Genomic DNA, 21,268 nt, shown 5'->3' with positions numbered 1-21,268 from the left:
TGTAGAATGAACTGCCATTAAGTGGGTTATACTACACAACCTCTGATGTCTTTTAACTCTGATGATTACTGTAAATTGTATATTAATTGTAAACTTTCTTCAAACCTTAGTATTTGGCTTCTTGTTCCTCTTTTTCTTCTCTCAGGAATCTCATCCATTTTCAAAGTATCACTTCTATAAAAGTTAAATTTTTATCTTAATCTCCAGCCCTGATACTTCTCGGCTGCATCTCTCTACTGAAATTTTCTATGTGCATCTTATGCTAAGCAAATGTCCATAAACAAATTACTTATTCCCATATATCATCTCCCAAACCATCTGTCTTAGTTGTGTTGATAGAAATCATTCTCTTCTAGGCTTATATCCATGAATTTATTCTCTCAATTTATGCATCTATAAAATGAAGTGACTGAATTAGACAATTGCCGATTTCAACAAATATTTTATGACTAAGGTATTAAAGATACAAAGACAAAAATGACAATCCCTTGTGAGACTTAGAAAGATCTGATGGTGTGAGTAGATATAACATATAATACAGATAAATATAATACAAGATAGGAAGATTGATGCATACAAAACAGAAGTGCAAAAATACTTTGTAAATTAAGAAAAATGGAAGAGAATACTAGAGCTCTCCAAAATCTCCTCCAAACAAGCCCCCTGCCTCAAAACAAATTCTGGAGCAGCAGAACCTTCAAAAATATGAGTGAAACAATTTTCCAGCAAGATAATTTAAAAGGACTACAGGGAAAGTCTCACTCCAGTAAAAGGGTAGCTCATACAGAGCAGGTTGTGTTTGGGCAAACCAGAGAATGCCTCTCACCCCAATATAAGTAAGTTACACAGATCCCACTGATCCAGAAAAACAGGTGAGTAGACAGTCCTGGAAGACTCAGTAGGCTTGATGGCCTTGGCTGAGCAGGGACAACCAGGTGTGATGGCTTTTGTGCAGCAGACAAGCCACCAACTCCAGAGACCTTAGCACAGCAAGTAAGCAACCAGACCCAGAGACTCTGGCAAGGCAGGTTGGTGACCTTGCTCCAGGAGCAAGAAGTATGGATCAGTACCCACTGCTTTAGGAGTAGAGATCAATTTAATACTCTTTAATAAGCAGAAATGACCAAATTAAAAAGGAGGTACAAAAGCACAAATAGGAACTGAGGTAGAATAGCTGTCCTCCAAACAAAATGAGAGAAGATATGAAGAAAGATACCAGGACAGCCTTTGGCCTGTGTGAGGTTCCAGCCTAGTTCTCTTTAACTCAAGCAAGAAAAGCTAACTGGGTTGGGACGTAAGACGTCCAATATCCGATTTGGGAAGGCTGAGGTAACCTTTGAAGATAAAGAATGCCGGGCTCAGCTGTTCTGCCTGAGACCTGGCATATGCCAGCAGTGGGGCAAGGATGCTGCTGGCTATAAGGAAAATGGAACTCTTGGCTCTTTAGATTCCTTCCAGGCCAGAGGGGAGAACTAAAAGAACCTGAGACCAAAGGTACCATTCCCCACATAGATAATTACACTAACAAGTATAACAAGATTGTCTTTAGTAATTATGTAGTTCTAATGAAATATTGGGGGCAGAGTTGACTGTGATGTGATTTTAAAAAGCAAAACAAAGTAGAAGAGATAGCAGGTATAGGAAACATACACAAAAACATAATGATCAGGGGTAGAATTTAGACAAAGTTAAATTTAAAAGACATTCAACCAAAAAAGAAAAATATAGAAATTATAAGTCAGCGATGTTAATAGTTTTAGACAATTCGAAACAACTAGACAGTTGGAATATTGCTAAGCCTTGGAAATGATGAGTTGGTGGATTTAGAAACTGTCTTAGACTTAGGCCTAAGAAGGATGAAAATATTTATTTTCAGAGAAAGAAACAATGGCAGTACAATCTTACATAGATATCTGAATGTGTCTGTGTATGACTATGTACATGTATATGCATAGATACCTACATATATACATATATGTGTATACACATACACCCACACACACACAATTTATGTGTATATACATAAATATATACCCATGCTTAACTACAGCCTGTTAGAGAGATGAGGGAGGGACTAAAGTGTCAAAAAGTGCAGAGCAGATAACAACTCTACAAGGAAGCAAAGAAAAGATAGACAGTTCTGAACATAATATATTCTATTATTACATAACACTTTTCTGAAATGGAAATTTACTGTTTCATTTTTAATCTTTTCATGTTCTACTATGCACATTGTCATGTTTTCTTTTTCTACTTTGTATTTAAATACATTAAAAAAATTAGAATTGGTCAAGTAAAAGCTAATTACTCAGAAACATCAAGAATCAAAATCAAAAGAATAGGAAAAAAAAAACCCAAATCTGAAATATTTCATTGGAAAAACAACTGAGCTGGAAAACAGATAAAATTTTAGGGGCAGCCAGGTGGCAGTGAATGGAGCGATAGCCCTAAACTGGGAGGACCCAAATCTGATCTCAGACACTTAACACTTCTAGCTGTGTGATCCTGGGCAACTCACTTAACCCCAACTGCCTCAGGAGGAGGAAAAAAGAATTTTAAGAAGTAATGGACTACCTGAAAATAACGATAAAATAGAGATCCTAGCCAGAATCTTTCAAAAAATTATCAAGGAAAACTGCCCTGTCATACTGTAAGCATCCAGAAAGTAACAATTCAAATATTAAGGAATCACAATCAGGATTATACAGAAAAGGAGTCATCAGAAGGTAAAGGAGCTTGAATTATAACCAAGAATCACCTAACCAGAAAAACTGAGCATAATGCTTCAGGGGAAAAAACATTCAATGATTTACAGGACTTTTTCAAGCACTCCTGATAAAAAGACTAGTATTAAACAGAAAATTCCATAAGACTCAAAGAGAAACATAAAAAAGTAAACACACAAAGAGAAAACAAGTTATTCAGCAAGAATAAACTGTTTAAGACAATTCTCAGACGAAGAAATTAAAACTATTTATAGACATATGAAAATATGCTCCAAATCATTATTAATCAGAGAAATGCAAATTAAGACAACTCTGAGATACCACTACACACCTGTCAGATTGGTTAGAATGACAGGGAAAGATCATGGGGAATGTTGGAGGGGATGTGGGAAAACAGGGATACTGATACATTATTGGTGGAATTGTGAACACATCCAGCCATTCTGGAGAGCAATTTGGAACTATGCTCAAAAAGTTATCAAACTGTGCATATCCTTTGATCCAGCAGTGTTTCTTCTGGGCTTATACCCCAAAGAGATACTAAAAAAAGGAAAGGGACCTGTATGTGCCAAAATGTTTGTGGCAACCCTGTTTGTAGTGGTTAGAAGCTGGAAAATGAAAGGATGTCCATCAATTGGAGAATGGTTGAGTAAATTGTGGTATATGAATGTTATGGAATATTATTGTTCTGTAAGGAATGACCAGCAGGATGAATACAGAGAGGCTTGGAGAGACTTACATGAACTGATGCTGAGTGAAATGAGCAGAACCAGGAGATCATTATATACCTCAACAATGATACTGTTTGAGGAATGTTTGATGGAAGTGGATCTCTTCGATAAAGAGAGCCTTAATTGATCAAAGATGGACAGAAGCAGCTACACCCAGAGAAAGAACACTGGGAAATGAATATAAATTGCTTGCATTTTTGTTTTTCTTCCGGGTTATTTATACCTTCTGAATTCAATTCTCCCTGTGCAACAAGAAAACTGTTCGGTTCTGCACACATATATTGTATCTAGGATATACTGCAACCCATTCAACATGTAAAGGACTCTTGCCATCTGGGGGAAGGGGTGGAGGGAGGGAGGGGAAAAATCGGAACAGAAGTGAATGCAAGGGATAATGCTGTAAAAAATTACCCTGGCATGCGTTCTATCAATAAAAAGTTATTAAAAAAATAAATAAATAAAAAGAGGCACAGAAAATTATGAAACTTAAAAAAAAAAAAGAATAAACTGTTTACATCCCTACATAGGAAGATATTTGTAACTTTTTTATCTTCCATATGAATTTTATTGTTATTTTTTCTAGGTCACTAAAATAATGTCTTCGGAGTCTGGTATAGCACTAAATATATAGATTGGTTTAGATAGTATTGTCATCTTTATTATATTCATTCGGCCTATCCAAGAGCACTTAATATTTTTCCAATTGTTTAGAGCCGACTTTGTGTGGAAAGTGTTTTGTAGTTTTGCTCATATAGTTAGGATAAAACTTATCATCCTATAAGATCTCATCAGCCTCTCATCTCACCTTATCACTACCCTCTGCCTCTTATAGAATGAGTCTATAAACCCCAATGTCTATTTAAAAAAAAAGAACCCACTTCAAACATCCCATTTTCTATCTGGTTGCAGCACTGTTTTGGTTCTTCTATATTTATTTCTCATATTAGAATAATAGATATAATACACAAAAAGGCAGGATTCCTTGAAAAAATTAGAGACCAAAAAAAGAACTTAAGCCCAAAGATTTGAAGAAAAATTGGACAAATATCCAAAGACAAAAAATTAGAATAAGGTACTATTTTTAAAATTTTTAAAATTAAAAAATAAACCTAGACTCACAAGAGGCAGAAACAAAATGATATGACAGCCAGAATTTTTTGCCCAAGACAACTTTTTTCCATAGCAAACTAAGAAAAGAGCCAGAATAAATTCTGACCAGGAAAGAAAAAAAAAGTTAAAAGGGACTGTAAGAAGGCTAAGACTGAACACCAGGACAAGCACTGGGGCAGAAAGAGATCCCCCGAATCAGTGCTGAGAATAGTTACCAGTTAGCAGCTGTCATCCATTACACAATTCCAGGATAGAGAAGAGCAGTCATAAATAAGAGAGGATCTGTCAAAAGTAAGAGGACCTAGCTATAAATTGAGTAGGGAACAAACTTCAAAAACTTAGTTAATGAATGGTTCTGAGCCCAAGAACTGAGGGGAGATACAGTTCTAATTTTTAGCTCTGCTGATAAAGTATAATGGATTAAGCAGGGTAGGAAACCAAAACCAAAGAGGAATCAAACAATTCAGTTAGTTTGAACCTCCCTTCTTTCTAGGTTTTAGGATACCATTCTGTCCTGGTGCTTCTCCAACTGACTTTTTCTTCTGTCTCCTTTGCTGGATTCTCCTTCACATGATGCTCTCTAGTTGTCTGTGTCCAAAAGGATTCTGTCCTGGGCCCTCTTCTCCACATTATTTATTTCACTTGATGATGTCATCAGCCCTACTGGATTTAATTATCTCTTTACTGATGATTCTCAAATCTAATTAAGTGGGTAGATTCAGATAGAAACTATCTTTTGTCTCTTTTTGTATCCCTAGTACTTAATACACTTAAGGAACAAAGGAGGTGCTTAAATAAATTTTATTGACCTGATCAATAAGACATTTTTACTAGAAGACTTTTTCCTAGTGCCTCTCTCCTAAGACTACATTCCATCTTCTCTTTACCTATCTTTTATTGTGTATTTATTTATATGTTGTCTTCCCCATTAGAATGTGAATAATCTGAAGACAGAGCACAAAGCACATGTAGCATATAGTAAGCACTATATAAATGTTCACTGATTGACAGTTTCTAAAAATGCTCCCACTAGCCCAGAACAAGTAATTCTCATGGAAATGATTTTCAAAACCATCTGGAGGAAAAAAAATCAAGAGTAGTTGGGGTTAAAATAGTTGGGCAGAAATTAGGTACAAGTGAAATAATTCCAAAAAACAAAGAAAAGCAAAAGAACACAGTAATCAGGGTCTAAGCTCCTTCTCAACTCCCTTTCTTCTACTTCACTACTACTACTCCCTTTTTCTCTGATCTGGGCCAGAGTTTGCCCAACTTTAGGCAGCCTGGTAACCCACCAATCTGCCCACTATCCTGGTGCAGATTTAGAATAAACATAACTGGATTTAGGCTTAACTACAGCTCATATGATCCACCAGACTAATTCTTCCCAGGAGTAGGATATATGGGAATGTACCAACATTCCCAATTATACCTTTTTTCATTATTTCCTTTGGGATTCTTGATGCATTAGATAAATTTTAATGGTATTCTGTCTACTTCCATAACATAATTCTTTGGTAATTTGGCATTAATCGATTAATTAATTTAGGTAATACTATTTTTACACTAGCACAGATCAAACATGGCAATTAGTACTTTTAATAAAGTTTTTCTTTATTTCTGTGAAGTATTTTGGATTTATATGAAAATGTGTATCACTGTTGGTGGACTTCTAAATATTTTGTGCATTTTATAATTATTTTGTGTGTTGTTGCTTCCCCCTATCAATTCCTGGTGGGTGTGTTCAGTAATATACATAAAAGCTGATATTTCAGTCAAAGACTTTCATATTGATATTGGCAATTTATATAAAAGCTGATAATTTTGCAGTTTTATTTTATATTCTTCTACTTTACTGAATTTATTAATTGCTTAATTAACTATAGGATCTATAGGATTCCTTAACCATATCATCAGCAAAAGTGATCACTTTATTTTTTCTTTGCTCATGAGTATTTCCTTAAATTTCTTTATTTTTTCTCAAATTTCTTAAATTTATCTTGTTCTACTTGCAATACTAATTTTTTTAGTTTTATTGCAATAACTAATTTTTAGACCTGAATGCTAGAATGCTAGATAGCAGTGGATAGGGTACCAGCCCTGAAGTCACTAAGAGTTCAAATCTAACTTTAGACACTTAATACTTTCTAGCTGTATGACCACTTAACCTTAATTGTCTAAATAAAAAAAATAAAAATTTTTAAAAAAAGATGAAAATGATATGATTTGAGCCACATTCAGTTTCCATAATTCTCTCTCTGGATGGTGATGGTTCTTTCCATTATGTCTATTGAAATTGTGTTGAATCACTTCACTGTTGAAAAGAGCCAAATCCATCACAGTTGATCATCACATAATCTTGTTGCTGTGTAACAATGTTCTCTTGGTTCTACTCAAGAACTTAGCATCAGTTCATGTAACTCTATTATTCAGCCATTCCCCAAATGATGGGCATCCACTAAATTTCCAGTTCCTGTCACCACAAAAGGGCTGCTACATTTTTGCACATGTGGGTCTTTTTCCACTTCTTAATGATCTCTTTGGGATACATACCCAATAGAGACATTGCTAGAACAAAGCATATTATATTCCTTTGGACATCCTAAAACATTCTTCTACTTTTTTCCACTTGAACCATTATAAACATAAAGAGGAGTGAAAGTACCTTAAATTTTTTGTCAACAGCTCTACTTGTTTTGGACTTCAGGAACACCATACCTCATCCAGGATAAACTGATAACCTAAAATCTAATCACTATGTTGACTGACTCAGTTTTTGGAACTAATACCTTCAACTCTGTCTTAAATTTTCTCTCTCCTCTGACTATAGGGCTAAATGGTGGAGTCATAAATTCCTCAAAGCTTTTAGAGAACTTTCTAGGTTCTACTTTCCAACAAGAGCAACAGAGGTTCCGCTTATCTATATGGTGCTGGATATCCCAAGTGACCCTGCTTTTCAGCTTCCTTATTATGAAGTAAAATAGGCACCAGGAGTGATTCAGGAGAGCAATAAATTGTAAAGAGAATAGTATATAAAAGTAGCATAATAGAGATTCAGTTCATGACATGGAACAACCAAAGGAGTGCTATTTATTACATGAATTAACACATAGGAGTTAGCAAGAAGAGGTTTTTAACAATTAACTAGGGGAAAAACCAGTTCCCTACTTCCATTAGGGCTAATTCACAGTTAACCAGATGGAAGATGCCATTAAAAGAAATATGCCACGAGGTAGGAGTAGCCATTGACAGGCAGGCTAAATCCAGAGGGGAATTGTAGCAGACTAACCCCAAAGGGGGATTAGCAAGGGGAAGAGCTACACCAATAAATGACCAACTAACCCTAAAAGGGATTTAGCAAAGATCTAATAGCTGTTTTATATAACCTCTGGGATTTGATATTATAATTAGGTTTTTTGACTGGACACACCTGGGATGGGATTAAAAGACTTACTTAAGAACAAAATGATCAGTTAAGTGTGAGAAGGTCCTATCAATGCCTTTCCTGTTCCTCTTAGGAAATATTATAATACTATCAGTATTACCTAGATGCCCAGGATCTAATCAGTTGTGGGTGTAATTTTTTCTCATAAAATGGTAAGCTCCCTGAGAGTAAAGAATGTTTTTCTTATAAGTATAACCTAGGACTTAGCACAGGGATAGCATCACATTAGGTGCTTAATAAATATTTAATGAAATTGAAATTGAGAGAAATAGAAGAGAGGAAGGAGAAAAGGAGCAAGGAAGAGAATGCAGGAAATGTTGTATTTTACTTATTGATTCACCAACTGATACAAAGTAATAGTCTCAAACTATTTCATACTGGTTAAAAACAGGAAAGTTAATCAATGGAAAAGACAAGGAAAACAAAATTCAGAAGGCACAGCATTTAATAAGCTCCAGCACACCAATAACTGGGGGAAGGACTTCCTAATTCAATAAAAACTGCTAAAAAAAACTACTAAATGGTCTAAAAGGAATTAATTTAGATAACAGACAAATATCTCACATCCCTCCATGGCTCAGCAGTTACAGCAGTAGGCCAGGAGTACAGAATATCCAAGTTCAAATCCAGCCTCAGACACTTTTTTTTGTTTTTGTTTTTATTTTTTTATTTTTTATTATAACTTTTTATTGACAGAGTCCATGCCTAGGTAATTTTTTTACAGCATTATCCCTTGCACTCACTTCTGTTCCGACTTTTCCCCTCCCTCCCTTCACCCCCTCCCCCAGATGGCAAACAGTCCTATACAAATTAAATTATGTCACAGTGTATCCTAGATACAATAAATGTGTGCAGAACCGAACAGCTCTCTTGTTGCACAAGAAGAATTGGATTCAGAAGGTAAAAATAACCTGGGAAGAAAGACAAAAATTCAAGCAGTTTACATTCATTTCCCAGTGTTCTTTCTTTGGTTGTGGCTGCTTCTGTCCATCCTTGATCAATTGAAACTGAATTAGATCTCTTTATTGAAGAAATCCACTTCCATCAGAATATATCCTCATACAGTATCGTTGTTGAGGTATATAATGATCTCCTGGTTCTGCTCATTTCACTTAGCATCAGTTCATGTAATTTTCACCAATCCTCTCTGTATTCATCCTGCTGGTCATTTCTTACAGAACAATAATATTCCATAACATTTATAAAACACAATTTACTCAACCATTCTCCAATTGATGGGCATCCATTCATTTTTCAGCCACTACAAACAGGGCTGCCACAAACATTTTGGCACATACAGGTCCTTTTCCCTTCTTTAGTATCTCTTTGGGGTATAAGCCCAGTAGAAACACTGCTGGATCAAAGGGTATGCACAGTTTGATAACTTTTTGAGCATAGTTCCAAATTGCTCTCCAGAATGGCTGGATGTGTTCACAATTCCATCAACAATGTATCAGTGTCCCTGTTTTCCCACATCCCCTCCAACATTCCGCATTATCTTTCCCTGTCATTCTAGCCAATCTGACAGGTGTGTAATGGTATCTCAGAGTTGTCTTAATTTGCATTTCTCTGATTAATAATGATTTGGAGCATATTTTCATATGGCTAGAAATAGTTTCAATTTCTTTGTCTGAGAATTGTCTATTCATATCCTTTGACCATTTATCAACTGGAGAATGGCTTGATTTCTTATGGAGTCAGTTCTCTATATATTTTGGAAATGAGGCCTTTATCAGAACCTTTGACTGTAAAAATGTTTTCCCAGTTTATTGTTTCCCTTCTAATCTTGTCTGCATTAGTTTTGTTTGTACAAAAACTTTTCAATTTGATATAATCAAAATTTTCTATTTTGTAATCAATAGTGATCTCTAGTTCTTCTTTGGTCACAAATTCCTTCCTCTTCCACAGGTCTGAGAGGTAAACTATCCTATGTTCTTCCAATTTATTTATAATCTCATTCCTTATGCCTAGGTCATGAATCCATTTTGACCTTATCTTGGTATACAGTGTTAAGTGTGGGTCAATGCCTAGTTTCTGCCATACTAATTTCCAATTTTCCCAGCAATTTTTGTCAAATAATGCGTTCTTATCCAAAAACTGGGGTCTTTGGGTTTGTCAAACACTAGATTATTAAAGATACTGGCTATTTTGTCCTTTGAACCTAACCTATTCCATTGATCAACTAGTCTATTTCTTAGCCAATACCAGATCAGCCTCAGATACTTATTAGCTGTGTGACCTTAATCAAATCACTAAATTCCTGTTTGCCTTAATCTAATCCATTGAGAAGGAAATGGCAAACCATTCCAAAATCTTTGCCAAGAAAATCCCATGGATATATGGTCCACAGGTTCATGAAGCATCAACTCAACAATAACAACAAAATTATTACAATTAATTCCAAATATATAATCATCTAGATATAAAATGTTATAATAAACAAAGGAATGTTTGAAACTGTAGTCAAATCTATCTTTCTAACTCCAAGTCTTTTGTTCCCTACACCAGCAATAGCCAAATAGTAACTAAAATTTACAATTCTGATTACATGAAATCGAAAAGGTTATAAAAAAATCAATTTAATTAGAATTGGAAGGGAGATAATGGATTAAAGGTGCAGAATGAGACATATATTCTCAGACATGGCCAATACATCTGTTTTACTTGTTACAAGGTAAGGACATGGTAAAATGGGTAGTTAGGATTAGCAATGAAAAAAGGAAGAAAAGATAGTCAATGAAACAATGAGAAGAGTAGATGGAAATTCAAAAGGAGACAGAGACAAGTAAGTAAGCCAAGTTATTATGTTTGGTTTAATGTACATTAAAAAGGCAAACTTTATGTAACAAGTTGTTTCATATATGATTCTCTTTCAATTCTTTGTATATTGCAATATCCATGCTTGTTAATTCATAATCAAAATAAATATTAATGTTGGATATATTTTGATTGTCAACTGAGTAAAGATTTAAAGGAAGTAGTTAACACTGAGAAAAAACCCAAGACAGAATCATGGATAGTCCATGTAATGTTTTGATATATTCTTCCTTTTCTTTCCATTCTGCTAGAATGCAGTACAGTACAAAAATTTGAAGTTAGAGATTCTGAGTTTGAATTACAGTTAAGTCATTTGATCTTTCTATGACTATTTCCCAATCTGTAAAATAAAGGAGATTGGTCTAGGGGATTCTTGAGGATACTTCCTACTGTAAATTAGTGATCATCTTATGCTGTTTCAAGCCTTTACAATCTCACATTTTGAATGATGCAAAATTCTCCTGATTCTCTCCCTATCTCTAATGCATTTTATAAACCACCGCCAAATTATTAATCCTCCTAATCATCCTACTTTGCACACATCAATTCACCACTTGAAAACTTCTAATGGCTCTACAACCCAAAAACCTAAATGTAAAATGGAGTATAAACTTCGAAGTATAGCATTCAAAACGTTTCACAATGATTTTTACATGCCTTTCCAATTCTATCTTCCACCATTCACCTATGTGAAACCTGAATTTCAATTAGAAGTTGTCTGAAAATAATATGGAAATCATCATTCTCACAACTGCATCTTTCTTCACAATGCCTTGAAATGTTCTGTTTTCCCTTCTACTTATTCAAATTTTACCCATCTGTCAAGGTCCAATTCCAATCTCAATTTATCTAAGAAAGCTTTCCAGGCTACTCCAATCCAAAAGTATGACTTTAAAGCAATTAAGATCAGTTAAACACATCACATACAAAGAAACAGAGGAACTTATATATCCAAATGAATTAAATCCTTCAAAATGACTACCTTGTGATGTTAAATATTACAAAAATAACCAGTGTTCAAATACTTGACTTAGCAGTCCTCTTTTGGTATTGTCTTAAGAATCAATTTATGTGCCATACCTCATTTTTTTTTTTTTTTTTAACAAAAAGGATCATTCCTTAGTTTGATCATCTGATATACATGGCTTCATTTGAAGTTAAATGGCTGGGTCATTTTTCTGGGTCACATAACAACAAGATACTTGGACCAAATGTTTTCTCTAATCCCAACAATCCCTTAAATCTATCCAAAACAAAAATTATGCACCAAAGAAAAGAACTTCAGCTATCTCCAAAATCTAGCACTCACAGAACCCAAGGTTAATTTAAAACACACACACACACACACACACACACACACACACACACAAACCAACACGAAAACCTAGGAAATGGCATTCCTAGCAATGACCACTTACTCAGTATGTCTCTTTGTCCCACACTACTGGCAGTGAGGTGGCACTATTAGACATGGCACAGCCTTATTCAAAATACATTCTTTTCTCCTGTGAAGACCCCAGGTTCCAGACTGAGGAAGTTTACTCAGGGCTCAACAGCCAGTGTGGTCACAGGAGCAAAAGAGAAGCTAGGGAAAAAAACAAAAACCACTAAGACTGGCAGGCTCTTAGCTGCTGATGCCAGACCAAAGAAGTAAGAAATACAGTCAGTGGGAAAGGTCACCAGGCCATGAAACTAAAAATGTGAGAAGCTGTGTAGCAATCCACCAAGCCTGAGGGAAAGAACACAGTACCTTGTTGGGACTAGTTCTGACTACCCAAGTCACTTGGGACAGACGTTTAGTTGGTGAACCATGGATTGCCCAGTTTGGGAAGAGGCTGAAACATTTTGAGATCTAGCACTCTATGGAAGTCACAATCAATAAGAAGGGAGTTAGGAAGTAAAAGATAAAGTAAAAGAAAGGATTTAAAAGACTGAAGATATCAAAGATATCAAGGAGAAAAGTATTAAAAGGCCTTAAATATAAACAGATAAATCAATAGGAAAAACAATAACAGAAGAGGTCAATTTAATAAAAAACCAAAACCCTATAATCTGTTGCTTACAAGAAATAAAAATACACAAAATATAACTGAGAACAAAAAAAAAATTACTATGTATCAAAAAAATCTAAAAGAGTAGGCATTGTTATAATGCTAGCAAAACAATGCAAAAACAATAAAAAAAAAGGGATACACAAGAAAATCATATTGTGCTAAAAGAAAACAAATAACAAGCAATATCAACAATGAATTTATGTTACAAATGCCTTAGCACCCAAATTTATAAAGAACATATTATTTGTACTTCAAAAATCAAAGAGGGTAACACAATAGTGACAGGAGACGTCAATATGCCTCTAGCCATTTTAAAGACATAGAAAGATAAACAAAAACATAGAAAGATAAACAAACCAAAAAAAAACTATGGAAATGAACAAATTTCTGGAGAAATTAGTTAAAAGATTAAAGGCATCTTCTAAATGGAACAATAAAAGATTATATATATTTCTCTGTACCACATGGAAATTTCATAAAAATTGACCACATATTAAGGCAAATAGATACATTAAAAATGAATGTAAAAAAGCAGAAACAGGCATTGCATCCTTTACAGACATAATGCAATAAAAACTGAAACTGGTTTAGGGACACAAAGTTACAGACCAAAACAGAGAGTTAACAATGAATAATTAATGGGACAAAGAATAAATAATAAAAGCAATTAATAACTATGTAAAAAAATCATAAAGATAAAGCAACATACCAAAATTTCTGTTATAACTTTACAATCATTAACAAACATTGACAAAACAGAAAATGAGAGTTAATTAATGAGTATGCAATTTTTAAAAATCAGTAAGAAATAAACCTAAATAAACACAAAATGGGAAGATATTAAAATATGAAAGGGGAAATAGACAAATTAGAAACAAAAATCTCCATTAAAATGTAATACCAAATACCAGTTCTTTGAAAAAATTAAAATTGGTAAATCCTTAGCAAGTGTTTTTTAAAAAGAAGAGAGCAGAAAATTAAATTAAGAGAACAGGAAATAAGCTAGCAAAATCAGAAGAAATGAAAAGAATAATCAGAACATATGCAGTTATATGCCAACAAAATTGAGAACACAAAAGAAACAGAGGAATACCTTCAAAAGTACAAAATACATAAACTATTAGAAGAATAAATAATCCAAACTCAGAAAAAGAAACAAGTGTGTGTGTGTGTGTGTGTGTGTGTGTGTGTGTGTGTGTGTGTGTGTGTGTAAAGGAAGTACCAAAGGAAACAATTAGGAATTCAGATATATTCCCAAGAATTCTAATCTCATCACCACCCAACTTGATTCAGTTTAGGATACTCAACATCTTGACTCCTCTCTAGAAGAAGGGGAAATTTTGGGTTTTGGTTTTGGGGCTTGTTTTTTGACACAGATATTGGAGTGATTTTCCACTTCTTTCTCCACCTCATTTTACAGATGAGGAAACTGAGGCAAGAGGGTGAAATGACTTGCCTAAGGTCACACAACTAGTTTTAGATGCTAGATTTGCATTCATGAACACTAATCTTTCTGACTCCAGACCTGGCACTCTGGCCAGTACTCTACCTAGCTGACTCTTTTAGATAAAAAAAGATTGGAAATAAGCAACCTGATTGAAAAACCTGTTGAAACTCAAGTATATTTTTCAGAAATAATTCTGAGGTCACATTCTACCATATCTCAACAGAATAATAATAATAATAATATGCAATTCAACTTATAATGTTCTTTGGAGCTCTATTGTCTAATGGCTAAAAGAAAAACAAATTTGTTATGACTCCTCCCTACCAGAAGGGACCAAAGATAAAGCAAGCCCCAAAGAAAATAATTATTTTTGCTTTTGGCACTTAGAAGTACAGAGAAAGCAAAAACAGAATTTTATTGTTAGGTAAGAAATGACCAGCAGGATGATTTCAAAAAGGCCTGGAGAGATTTACATGAACTGATGCTGAGCAAAATGAGCAGGACCAGGAGATTATTATATACTTCAACAACAATACTATATGATAATCAATTCTGATGGACATGGCCATCTTCAGCAATGAGATGAACCAAATCAGCTCCAATAAAGCAGTAATGAATTGAACCAGCTATACCCAGTGAAAGAACTCTGGAAGAGGACTATGAATCATTACATAGAATTCCCAATCCCTATATTTTTGTCTGCCTACATTTTTGATTTCCTTCACAGGCTAATAGTACACTATTTTTGTACAGCAAAGTAACTGTTTGGACATGTATGCTTATATTGTATTTAATTTATACTTTAACATATTTAACATGTATTGGTCAACCTGCCATCTGGGAGAGGGGGTGGAGGGAAGGAGAGGAAAAATTGGAACAAAAGATTTGGCAATTGTCAATGCTGTCAATTACCCATGCATATAACTTTAAATAAAAAGCTATAAAAAAAATTTTTTTTAAGTCTATATAACATTCAGCATGATGTGGCACCAAATCCTTAAGATAATGGCTTGAAAGTGAAAAGAGAGAAGCATTCAGAGAGAAGAATTCCAAGTGGTTAAAGTAAAATTGTGCTTTGAAAAACTTAAGAACTCTAGTCAATGAGATAACCAATGAGGATGCGATGCCAGAGGATTGAAGGATTATTGATCCAGGGCTAAAAATCAACTTTTGAGACCATCAAATATAAGCTAATTTCTTTATTCTATAAATAAGAAACTTGAGAGATTAAGGGACTTGCTTGAGATTGCACATCTCCTGAAGTAGGATTTGAACCGAGGTCATCTGCCTTATCCACTGTGTCATGCTGTTAATGCAAGCTATCCACCTCTCTGAGTAATGTAATCAAGATACAGAATAAAGTGCATTTGGGGACAGGGCAAATGCATGAGCTTTATTTTGCTTGACTATGCTTACATTTTTATCAATAAAAAAGAACAAATCAATGAACTGAGCCTGAGAGTAAAATTCTAAAAAAGGAATAACTAAACAGAAAGATAGAAATTCTAAAAATGAGACAAAATTACATTTTAATTTTATTAAATTATGTACTTTAAAAAAACCAAGTTGTACATAATAGAGATTTGCAGGTTCCACATACAATGCTCCTTTGCTGTTCTTCTTCGGATATGAAAATGTTAATTTGCCAAGTACAGAAAAACAAAAAAAATGTTCTAGAAGGTATGCTAGAGATTCTGCTCTACACTTGATAGATGGATCTAACCTAAAGTTTCAGGCCACTAACCTGGACATATTCCTAAAATTCAAAGAAAAGAAATCCTAAAGGAATCTGACAGGAAACATAACACCCCAAATTGATATCACATCCTATATTATCAAGACTTTGTTCCTGAACAGTAATAGCATAAATTAATGGCATGTCAGCCTTTGCCTGTATTTTCTCATTTTCTCCCCGTCATCAATTCAATGTCAAACAAGACTGAGAGAACAAATACATTTAGATAAAAACAAGAAGCTATAAAAGCAATCTACCACAGTATAAATTAGCTCATCTGTCACTGGATTAACAAACCAATGTAGCACCTATATGTTAGCTATCATCCATCAGGTGTGAATTTGCCACCATGATGAGTCCAAATGGGAGGTGATTTCCTAGTAATTAATCATTAAAAACCAGGTGAAAGAGGTTCTAAGTGATTTAAAAGAAAATAGTCCTGCATATTACAAAAAGGGCATCACATTCCTTTAACACAACCACCTTTTTATTTGTATGCAATATTCACTACAAGCTGTTATACAGTATATTTACTTATTATCTAATTTTGTGCTTAAAAATGCTTGTTTCTTTAACTTTTTCTCAAGGCCAATATGCTGAATATCATAAGTTAAAACGCCCTAAGAGAAATGCCAGTAACAAAATAACTGGACCTGTGATTTCACTGAAACTTTTAACTATGAAAATGATCTCTATCAATGCAAGTTGGCACCTTCTATACAGCTTGCCTAGAAGCAAGGTTTCTTAAATTTTTTTTCCACTTGACCTCTTTTCTCCCAAGAAATTTTTAAGTGACTCCAAATATGCAGGTATACAAAATAAATATTCAAATGAAACATTTCCTGATAATAAATCATAATTTCATAGACTCCATATGGGGATGCAAACCACAGTTTAAGAAGTTGGGACCTAGAGCACAAGAAGTCAGTGACTTGGCCAGGCCATAGCCAGTATGCAGCAGAACCAGGATTTGCATGCAGGTGTTTCTGGCTTCAAGATGGACTGGTTCTCTCTCTCCACTCTTCTGGACAGGCTCTCTATGATACAAAGATACTTTAAATTACTTTAGGGGGAATCATGATTCAGTGATTATCCATGCCCCAAGTCAAATGACTAGAGGAAAACTCTGCTTCAATCACTCAACAAACATTTACTAAATGCCTATTACATGAAAAAAACTGTGCTCTTATTTGCATGAACCCTGTTTGGTACATGGCAGATGAAGAAACACAGGTATTAGATAGGTTTTTGCTCATGCCAGATTATCTTATTTTAAAACTCCTTATCTATATATATCTCTTCTTATACCATGATAAGCAATCTTTATGAAAGTTCACTACTCTTGAGTGTTTTACTTTTATGTCAGTTGAATCCAATCCAAGCTAACCATTACTTGGCTTTTTTTATTTCTTGCTTCTAATCCATACTGATACTGAAGGCTCTCAACAGGTGTGAACTACAGATCTGGCACCTGCTTTTGAGCAGGCTAGAAGAAAAGGGAGTTGGGATGTTACACTTATGATAAAGGAAAGAGAATCTCAAGGTTAGCCCATGGCAGAAATATGCATGGATGCTACTAATTTTTAATTAAGGCAATTTTAACATTCTCTCAATTCTGTCAATTAAATATACTCCTTTCTTTCCTTTCTCTCTTTATTTTCACTACCTCGCCTAATTATACTTTAAATCTGTCAGTGACATTCAAAGGCATTGCATAGGCCTAGACTATTAGCTTATTTAGGGCATAACCTGTTCTTTGAATACAAAAATAAAACAAAGGATGTAATCATCAACTGAAAAATAGCTATATGGACATGATAGATTATTACTGAACCATAAGAAATCATATGAGATGAAAGAGTGTTCCAAATCATTATTGATCAGAGAAATGCAAATTAAGACAACTCTGAGATACCACTACACACCTGTCAGATTGGCTAAGATGACAGGCAAAAATAATGATGAATGTTGGAGGAGATGCGGGAAAACTGGGACACTAATGCATTGTTGGTGGAGTTGTGAACGAATCCAACCATTCTGGAGAGCAATCTGGAATTATGCCCAAAAAATTATCAAATTGTGCATACCCTTTGATCCAGCAGTGTTTCTATTGGGCTTATATCCCAAAAAAATACTAAAGAAGGGAAAGGGACCTGTATGTGCCAAAATGTTTGTAGCAGCCCTATTTGTAGTGGCTAGAAACTGGAAAATGAATGGATGCCCATCAATTGGAGAATGGCTGGGTAAATTGTGGTATATGAATGTTATGGAATATTATTGTTCTGTAAGAAATGACCAGCAGGATGAATACAGAGAGGCTTGGAGAGACTTACATGAACTGATGCTAAGTGAAATGAGCAGAATCAGGAGATCATTATACACTTCGACAACGATATTGTATGAGGACATATTTTGATGGAAGTGGATTTCTTTGACAAAGAGACCTAACTGAGTTTCAATTGATAAATGACAGACAACAGCAGCTACACCCAAAGAAAGAACACTGGGAAACGAATGTGAACTATCTGCATTTTTGTTTTTCTTCCCGGGTTATTTATACCTTCTGAATCCAATTCTCCCTATGCAACAAGAGAACTGTTCGGTTCTGCAAACATATATTTTATCTAGGATATACTGCAACATATCCAACATATAAAGGACTGTTTGCCATCTAGGGGAGGGGGTGGAGGGAGGGAGGGGAAAAAAATTGGAACAGAAACGAGTGCAAAGGATAATGTTGTAAAAAAAAAAAATTATCCTGGCATGGATTCTGTCAATATAAAGTAATTATTAAATAAAAATTTAAAAAAAAAAGAAATCTTATGAGAAATTCAGAGAAACATGGGAAGAACTTCAGATAAGCAGAACCAGGTGAACAATTTCCAATGCTATATCATATAACACCACAAAAGACAAACTAAATATACTGACATATCTAATGATGAAACACCCCTCAGTGTATTTAGAAAAGGAGGATATTGGGGGCAGCTAGTTGGTGCAGTGGATAATGCACCAGCCCTGTAGTCAGGAGGAACTGAGTTCAAATCTGGCTGTGTGACCCTGGGCAAATCATTTAATCTCAATTGCCTCAGCCAAAAAAAAAAAAAAAGTATGATACTAAAAATATAGAATGTACATGCAATCAAAGGCAATCACTGAATCTTTGTTTTGCTTAAATCATTTTCTTTGAGAAGAGAAAATGATTGGAAAATAATAATGGTATAAAAAAGGCAATAATAAAATTTTAAAAATAAGAGTTTTTCCAGTTTTATGTAATATAAATTGTCTTTCATCTTGCAATCTTGAAAAGGGAGCCCTGAATCTTGCAGAAATATTCTCATATTGCAAATTTTCTATCTAGAATATACTAGAATATGCTCATCTGGCCTTAAATGAATGAAAGGTGATGAGGGAGAGGTGTCCTACCCAGGACCCTCTCCATTCCTATAGCACTGTAAATTGGTTAGCAGAATAAAGGACAGTGGAATACAAGTATCAGAATTTTAAAATGAATCATAGAAGAGTCCTTGCTGGGAACATTGTGTTCCATATGCTATAGAGTTTACATAATCCAAACTCCTACAGAAGATGGACAAATATGTGCATACACAAATATAAACAGGAATAAGGAGCCATCTGGCCATATTAATTAAGCTAAGAGGTTTATAGGTCTAGTTCTATGGTAATAAAGAACTGCTTCCCTGAAAGAGGGAAATCTTGAGCTAATTCCAAAAGGATGTACATAGTTTTGTGCCCAAAAGAAAACTATTCCATATGCTATGGGGCATCCATTCCTAACAACTTAGGGGAGAAGGTAGGGCATGTGAAAGAAACTGGTAAGATTGAGTAGAATTAATCAAAAATGTCAAAATCTACACTGCACTTCACAATCATTTAAAGAGTAAAACAGAGTATCAACAAAGTTTTTAAAACAATCAAGTAGTTTAAGTAGTGTTACCCTATGGAAAATAAATGAGTATGTATTGAGGATAACACAAACAAAAGAATCAATAGTGGAGAAAAGATTTCAGAAGAGATAAGAACCTGAAATATAGAAGTGGCAAAATAAATTCTGCTATCTAAACACAATAAACTCTGTATAGTATGACAAGCATACACATTATACCAACACATGAAAATGTATATATGAACTAATATTAAGGGGGGAGAAAACTAGATACTATAAATATATAAATTACAATTCTATAAAAATACATGTTAAATTATCATCAAATTGAAAGAAAATGAAATGATTTAGATGGTTCATTACGTTTGTTTTTTCTTCTAAAAGTTGCTTAAATTCAATTTTTTATATGTCTACAACCTGAATAAGAATTTGTGGAGAGCCCGGGGGAGAAGAAGGGGCAGGGGGGACAGGGAAATGTGGGTTATATAGCTGAATTCATAATCGTCTATTGGGTAATTAGATCAAATAGACAAAAAAATTTAAGTGTCAATGATGCTGTTACACAGCAATACACTGTTGGTAGAGCTGTGAATTAGTACAACTACTTTGGAAACAAATTTGGAATTATGCAATAAAAATGGTTAACATGTTCACACTATTCACCTCCCCAGATTCCACTACCAGGCATTGTCACTGATAAAAAGAAAGGCTCCTTAGATGCCAAAGTATTTATAGTAGCACTTTTTGTGTTAGCAAAGAACTGGATTCAAAAGTGATAGGCAATGATTGGGAAACAGCTAAATAAATTGTCATAGATGAATGTAAGGGAATGTCATTGTGCTATTAGAAAAGGAAGACAGAAAGAAAAGTTATCTGTAAACTGATACAAAGTAAGCAAAGACAATAAAACACTACAAAAATGTAAAGGAAAAGAATAACAACAACAAAATGAAGCACTGAAAAATTACAAAGAACAAGCTTGACTCAAAACAAGGAATAAAAAGATAACTCTTCCCACTCTTGCAGAGATGGAGCTGGTGGGAAAAGGGCTGCTGTTCACAAATGTAGAACAAATACATATATTGTTTTTGTTATTTTTTAATGTACTGAGGGTATTTTGTTTTTTCTCCTTTTTCTTCTTCATATTTATCTGAGGTAGTTCTCTGAGGAGAGATACAGGAGGAAGTTTAGGCAATGTAAAAACAAAAAATATCAAAAAATTATTTTTTTAATTTGGCATTTAATGGAAAGGAGGAAGACAAGAGCAGAAATCAGGGCCATCAACATTGATGGAAGGAT

General features: G+C 34.4%; 1 protein-coding gene across 4 annotated transcripts in view; it reads right to left on the bottom strand.

The window, feature by feature from the left end:
- TBC1D16 (TBC1 domain family member 16) overlaps positions 1-21,268 on the bottom strand; it is a 114,006-nt gene that overhangs the window by 69,840 nt on the left and 22,898 nt on the right. The window lies entirely within an intron of this gene.

This window comes from Antechinus flavipes, chromosome 4 (genome assembly GCF_016432865.1).
Source record: "Antechinus flavipes isolate AdamAnt ecotype Samford, QLD, Australia chromosome 4, AdamAnt_v2, whole genome shotgun sequence".
Classification (NCBI taxonomy): Eukaryota; Metazoa; Chordata; class Mammalia; order Dasyuromorphia; family Dasyuridae; genus Antechinus; species Antechinus flavipes.
This window is presented reverse-complemented; position numbering and strand designations above follow the sequence as displayed.